The sequence below is a fragment of the Molossus molossus genome, unplaced genomic scaffold, assembly GCF_014108415.1.
Source record: "Molossus molossus isolate mMolMol1 unplaced genomic scaffold, mMolMol1.p scaffold_m16_p_15, whole genome shotgun sequence".
Lineage (NCBI taxonomy): Eukaryota > Metazoa > Chordata > Mammalia > Chiroptera > Molossidae > Molossus > Molossus molossus.
In genome coordinates, this window is record NW_023425350.1 from 30,865,115 (window position 1) to 30,872,448 (window position 7,334).

General features: G+C 53.8%; 1 pseudogene; it reads left to right on the top strand.

Moving 5' to 3' along the window:
- The first annotated feature begins 3,703 nt into the window (after nt 1–3,703).
- On the top strand, nt 3,704–4,223 carry LOC118631064 (annotated as a pseudogene).
- The last annotated feature ends 3,111 nt before the right edge of the window (nt 4,224–7,334 follow it).

A 7,334-nucleotide genomic window follows, 5' to 3' on the forward strand; every position in this document is an offset into this window, starting at 1 on the left:
CCAGTCGGACTGAGGGGCGTGGGCTCCTCCCTGCCCAGGAGCGGCAGGGAATGGGGCAGCCCCTGGTCACAGAGGACGGAGGCCCTGGGGCCCAGGGCAGGCCCAGTGAGATGCCCCCCCCCCCACCGCTCAGGGAGGACTCTCGCCCCAAGGCGCTCATGGCCACGTGGACCAAGCCAAGAGTCGGGGGAAGTGACCTCCGTATTGTAAGGACCCTCGTTTAACTAGAGATTCGTGGTTCGGCCTGGCACTTCTCCTGAGTCCCGATGCACACACAGCGCCCGCATCCAGGAGGACGGAGCTTCGTGGTGGAAGCCTTCGGACAACGCCTTCTGGGGCATGGAGCGGGGCCAGAGCGCCGCCCATGGCTCTCGGCTCTTCCACCCTGAATGTTTCCTGCACGCACCCAGGACTGCCCTCCCGCACCACGATGCCAGCCCAACCCTTCGCACCCACCCAAACGCTTCCTCCTTCCCCCCAGTTCAGCACAGCCCCGTCTACACAGTCTTTGCTGCACGCGCCCTGCGATCCGGAACCTACTCCTCTGCTTCCTCACCAGCAGAATGGAGCCGATAGCCACAGTGCCGCGTCAGGACGGTGAGCACTGCGCCCAGAGGAGCGAGGAGCCGGAGCAGTGGCTGACACAGGAGTGGTGTTGTTAGCTTTGTCATCATTAAGGTGCCGGGAGCTCCGGTTCCCGTGGCCGGTTCCCTTTCCTGTGCCGTCTCGGCCTCCTGACCTGGAGCCGAGGGGAGGGAGCGGGGCCACAGAGGCCTACTTGGTGCTGCCAACGATTCCTGTGCACTGAGCACCCACTCCGCGGGCACGGCACCCGCACAGGGTGTCCCAAACACTGGCCCACCTGAGCGCGACCCGAAGATCCTGCTAAAGCACAAACCACTGGGCCACACCTGAGCGTTTCTGATTCAATTCTCGCTTCTCACAGGTTCCCAGGGGGTGCCGAGGCTGCTGGCCCCGGGACCACACTTTGAGAACCACGGCCGGAGGACACGGAAGGCAGGAGCTCTTCCACTCGTCCGCGCCGCAGCCCAGCACCCAGCACCCAGCACCGTTCCTGGCACAAAGCAGCTGTTTGGTTCCCACCTAATGCTTTGCCTGTGCCTTGCTCGCTGTGACTGGCCGCCACTCTGCCCCTGGGCTCGGGCAGCCCCGTGCTAGTGTGAGAAGCGTGTGGTCTGACTTACTCAGGCAGGTGGGGAGACCCGCAGCCCCTGAACCTCTTCAGAGTGCACCCAACAGAGCCAGAGGGCAGCCCCCCCCCCCCCCCCGCTGGCTATGCTCCCTCCCCTGCCACGCCCAGCACAGCTCCTGTCACCACTGACATCCTACATTACTCATGTCCCCGGGACGCGGGACGCGAGCCCTAGGTGAAGGCAGGTGGGGAGGGTGGGGAGGCGGCGGTCTGATCCCAGAGATAACACTTAGCCCGCCACAGCCCACCCAGCTTCTTCAGCCTCTTTTTCCTCCCTCCTCTCCTTTCCTTTTCCTTCTTCCCCTTCTCCTCTGCTGTGCTGCTGCTGTTCATAGGCACGTTCCTAGTTTGCAGTGTTTTCATGTTCCTCCTAGTGTACCTTAGACCATGACGAGGCACCACCCAGGACCAGGGACGAGCTGTAGGGGCTCCTCTGTTTGAGATACAGGCTCATCAGCCCCTTGGAGAACGTGACTTCTGCCAACTTACTGTGTCTGTCACATCTGCCCAACACGGAAGGGAGACCCCAAGTCTTCGTTTGAAATGCTTCTCTGTCCTGTGTCCCAAACATGAGGCCCCCGGGGGCTTCTGCCCCACACCCCATGAGCGATTTTACACTCGTGCTCTGTCTCCAGCAGGATGTCTGTCTACACCCCTCTTCTGGTTGGAGCGATTTTGGGGAGAAAATGCCCGTGCAGCACAGAGGATGATCTCACCTGGTCTGCCGGGAGACACCGTGAAGAGGCAGCAGGAGAGCCAGGTTCAGGCAGATGGTTTAGGCAACCAGAGTTGAGGAAGTCCTACCAAACCATTTTTTTTTTAATAGTCTTTTTCGTTTTGAAAAAAAGTGCATCGTCAGAAGCTGTAAAGACAGTAGAGAGTTCCTGTACCCCGTCAGTCATTTTCCCGCATGGTAAGATCTTACATCGAACAGAGGGTGCGGCTCTTTTTGATCAAGAAAATGCATTCCTTTTGTTTTTGTTTTGTTACTGTGTTTTTCTGTTCTACCTTAAGAAAAACGGAAAAGAAAAAAACAAAAACAATGTTCTAATATGCTTAAGAGTGGCCAAAGCCTTTGATTCTTCAACTGCAAATTGACAAAATGTGTCCAAATGGGCGGCTTCCCTGAGCCGTGAATAAGAGGCAGCTCCTCCCCATCCATTCGCGTGCCGGTGACAGTCAGTATTTCTAAGATTGTTCACAATCACAGGCCCTTGCCGCTAATCAGCTCCCCGCTCTGGCTCCCGGCAGGAAGGGCGTCAACTCGAAATCACCCCAGGTTTCAGACAACAGCTCCAGAAGGCTGACACCCACACAGCCTCAACCTTAGCATCCTGGAGATGGTGGGAGACTCTGTTTCCATTAGAGGCAGAGGAAACCTAAGGCCAAAGCTGGCCAGAGCCCCAGAACCCTGGGCCAGGGCTGGGCAGCAGATTCACTGGCTGCCGTTTTCCAAAAGTACAGGCCCAGCCGCCACCCCCAGAGATTGCTGTTACAGGTCTGAACACAAGGCACCTGTACTTTGCAAACGCAGCTCAGTGATTCCGATGTGCACCCGGGGTCACCATAAACAGCTAAACAGCACAGAGCAACCCCGCAGGGCCCCCTTGTCAGAACCACTGGATTTGACCCAGCAAGGCAGCCAGCTTCTACCCAGAAATAAATCGGTCCAGTGTGAAGAAGGCTGTCAGGGTGACCCGTTGCTAACAGGGGGAAATCCTTCTCATCTCAGTCCCAGGGAGGCTGGACAGAGGAGTGTCAGGCCGTGCTATCCAGGAACAGTTCAAAATACTGACCTGTGGCCTATCAGCGTCCTGCCCAGGAATGACTGGCCCAGAAGCTATGGGCTCTTGTAATCTTTAGAGAAAAACTAGGAGATATGTACTTGGTTTAAAAAAAAAAAAATCCAAGCCTCAAAATAGAATTTGTCAAAACTTAGAGGGAAAGGTAAAAAACAACACCAAAACCAGCCCAAACTCTCCAACCAAGCAGAGTCGTTTGGTGACTGAAGCATAATGCGATGCGAGTCAGCTGGGTTCAAGTCCCAGCACAGCTGCTTACTGCGCAAGACGCACAGGTAACACTCCCTCCCTGTCCCTCCAGTCCCCATCCATAAAATGGGGGTAAAAACAGAACCATTGCTCAGGCGTGGTAAAGAGTAAGTCAGATAACGTGCAGAGTGCCCCGAACAGGGCCTGCCTGAAGCTGCCTCAGTTACTGCTACTACTGGGGCAGTGTTCTCACAGCCGCTGCCAGTCATTCTGGGGTGCCAGGCCCTGAAAAATCAAGATCTGAGGAGCCACCCCTGTGCTCCTGATGGCAGCCGCAAAATGAAGACGGCCCCCACTTCCAGCCCTTTGAAGATTTGGGTGTTGGAGAGATTGGGTCAGAAAGTATTTAGACGAGTTGGTTGAGTAAACTGTGATACTTTGATGGGCTGGAATGTGATATGACCATTAAAAAGAATGGCGAGAGCTTTTCTTCGTCCTCCTTCCCAACATGGCGCAGTCGGCTAACATCACCGAGCTGGATCTTCCGCAGCTGGAAGTGCTCAGGAACCAGCTGGACCAGGAAGTGGAGTTCTTGTCCACGTCCATTACCCAACTCAAGATGGTACAAACCAAGTATGTGGAGGCCAGGGACTGTCTGAACGTGCTGAACAAGAGCAATGAGGGAGAGAATTACTTGTCCCACTGACCAGTTCTATGTATGTCTCTGGGAAGCTGCATGATGTGGACACGTGCTCATTGATGTGGGAACTGGCTACTATGTAGAGAAGACAGCTGAGGATGCCAAGGACTTCTTTAAGAGGAAAATAGACTTTCTCACCAAGCAGATGGAGAAAATCCAGCCAGCCCTGCAGAAGCATGCCATGAAACAGGCTGTCATGGAGACGATGAGCCAGAAGATTCAGCAGCTCACAGCCCTGGGAGCAACTCAGGCTGCCAAGGCCTGATACCTTGTTTCAGAAATCGCTGCAGAGGGACCCTGCTTCAGGGGCCTGGGACTTTGTGGTGGGGAAGAGAAGGGCTTTGTGTTTAATGCCAATAAATGTACCAGCTGGGCAGAAAAAGAAAAATAATGGCGAGTGCCTATGAATACACATGGAAGGGTATCTGTGACATAGCGCTGAGTGAAATAAACAGGTAACAGAACAGGATGGTCCTATCTGTGGTAAAAGTCTGCATGCGCAGCATGTATAAATCTTACTCCACAAGCTCAGAGATGCAAGAAGTATCGCATGTTGTTATTTTATTTAAATCGACTCAAATCTGATTGCACGTCTCACCCTGCTGGGCCAGCAGGAAGTTCACTCTCTGGCAGAGCCAAGGTTTCTTTCCCTCCCCCCGGGTCACACGAGAACCCAGCATGCTATCATGGTGCCCAGAAAACAGAGCTGGCCTCCAGCCTCCTTCCCCTCATGGCCGCGCTGACATCCTCAGGGCCAAGTCCATAGGCCCCATGTGGGCACGGAGCTGTTTATGAGATGGGGTGTGCACTGGTGCTCTTCAGCAAGGCTGGGAGCTCAGGTGTCTTTGGCCCATCCCCTGGGGCAATCATTTCCCTCAAGTGTCCTGCCCCCTCTTCAGGTGCTGCCAAGACAGGTCAGGTTCCCTGAAACTTGGGGTCCACCAGCTTCCATCCCTGACCAGGGCTGGGCACCGTCTCTCCCTCCATACTCACTTGCCATAACACACACTCGCCATAATACGGGGCTTCAGCAATCTTGGGCTTTCCTGAGAGACAGAGAGATAGTTTCTGCTTCCTCCTCTTCCAGAAGCCCCCCAGGCTAGGAATGCAAGGGCTTAGAATAGGGGACAGAAGGAGCCAGGGAGAACCCACACAATTAAACAGCAAAGCAAATTATTTGACTACGTGTGTGCACGCGCGCACCTAGGGACAATCTGGCCAGGTGTGTGCCCAAATGTACTTATCTCAGGATGGGGGTGGGGAGAAAAAGGAGTTATGGGTGATTGGAATTTTCTCCTTTTAATTTTTCTGTACTTTCTACAATATATATGCATCATTTTTCTAAAAACGTACACAGTTTGCCCTGGCCGGTTTGGCTCAGCGGTTAGAGCGTCGGCCTGCGGTCCAGAGAGACCCAGGTTCGGTTCCCGCTAAGGGCATGTACCTCAGTTGCAGTTTGTCCCTGGCCCTGGTCGGTCATGCGGGTGCAGCCACTCAATGTGTCCCTTTCATGTTGATGTTTCTCTCTCTCTCTGTGCCTCTCTCTCCCTCCCACTCTACCTGAATAAAAAATGGAAAAATGTCCTCGGTGAGGATAAAAAAAAAACAAGGAAAAAAAAAAACACACCAAAAAACTTACACGGTTTGAAGAAAGCATTCAGCAAGGAAGCTAAGATTCACTTAGAGGCCTGGGGGACAAGAGTTTCTGAAACAGGAGGAAGCTAAAAGCAGTGGCAACGGAACCGGCCGGCCCTGTGAGCAAACTGAATATGGTCCGGGTGATTTCAGCTCGTGCCTGCTCTGAGGACTGCATCCTTCCTGTCCACGTGCAAACAGCCACGTGCTGCAAGCGCCCACTCGGAGCTCTCTGTGGAGAAGGCAAGAGCTGGGCGAGCTATCCCGGAGCCACACCAGGACTGCGTGGCCTGGGTGGTGCCTCCTTCCCCGAGTCCCCGTTCAGGGCAGCCTTCCCTGAGCCGCAGCCGAACCTCCAGATGTGTCTGTGTTTCACCACCTCCCCATCCTCCCCACAACACTTCACTGGGCCACAGAAAAAAGAAGAGGAGCAAGAGGGGCTGGGTGTCACCATCCCAGTTCTACAGGTCGCAGGGGACCTGGCTTATTTGTTTTGCTGAGCTGGCCAGCTGTGAGCTGTTTGGTTTGGGGCTATAGGATCAGGGCTGTTTTCCTTTCTGAGTTTGGTGCAGTTAAGGGTGAGAAGGATCCCAGACTGCGGACACCCTGGGCCTGGTCTCTCAGCTCGCCTTTGTCACTGCCGCCCCTGGGACTTCTAACTCCCCAACAAGTGTCGAAGATGTCTGCTGCCTTTCAGGTAGGGGCAGCTCCCTGAACACAGGCAGCTGGATGTCACCACTGTCCCAGGGGCTAAAACTCTCCCCTCTTTCCTGGGGAAAAAACCCAGAGGAAATAGGCAAGGCAGCAGCTCATTAGGCTGCCTGCTCCCAGGACGGTCAAAGGTCATTTCCTCCTCCCCCTCCCAGCAGATTCTCAGCATCCCCAGGGCATGCAGTATGTGGGGTCCTCAAGGCTCTCTGAGCTTCAGACCCTCAAATCCATCAGAGTGCCAGGCCATAAATATTGTGCTGCCACCCCTGCCACCAGCCCTCCAGAGTGACAATGTCTATGCTTTTAAATCTGGCTTAGATTAAGAGGGTCTATTTCATGAGTCCTGTGTCTGGACTTTTCCCCCCCTAACTTTATTGCAGTTCTTTTAGGGTAGACAGGCCACAGGCCAAAATATAAGGTAAAAAATGACCAGGCGCCCCAAACACACTTGTGGAACGATTAGTCTGCATGGGTAGAAGACACACAGATGGATGCATGGCAGGGCCCGTTCATGGAGGTCTTCCCACAGCACGAACAGTTTTTCTGTGCATCCATCCAACAAATATTCACTGTGCAGGTACTGAATTCCAGCCATTGTTCCAATTCATCAGTGAACAGAAACTCTGCCTTGATAAAACGTATATGTTATAAACAATAAACATTAAACAAATAAGTAATTTCATATTATGTCAGAAAGTGATAACCACTAGGGAAACAAAAAATGTAGACCCGGGAAAGGAGGGTTGGGACTGAGTAGAGGCAGGCTGCAGTGTACAGGGAACCCGAGTAGAGTTCACTAAGGTGGTGACCTCCGAGCAGAGAAGGCGAGGGGGCAGGCAAGGAGCATCCTAGGAGAGTGGACCGAGAGCGCAGTTTGTGAACTGGAGCGTGTCTGGCATGTTTGAGGAACTGCCATGAGGTCAGCAGGCTGGAGTGGAGTAAACGGGAGGAAGAGTAGGAGGAGGTGAGTTCAGAGAGGTAGAGGTGAGATGGGTGGGCAGATCCTGTGGGGCCTTGTGGAAACAGAGCCACTGAATGGTTTTAAGAGGAATGACATGATCTGATTTAAATTTTAAGACTCCCT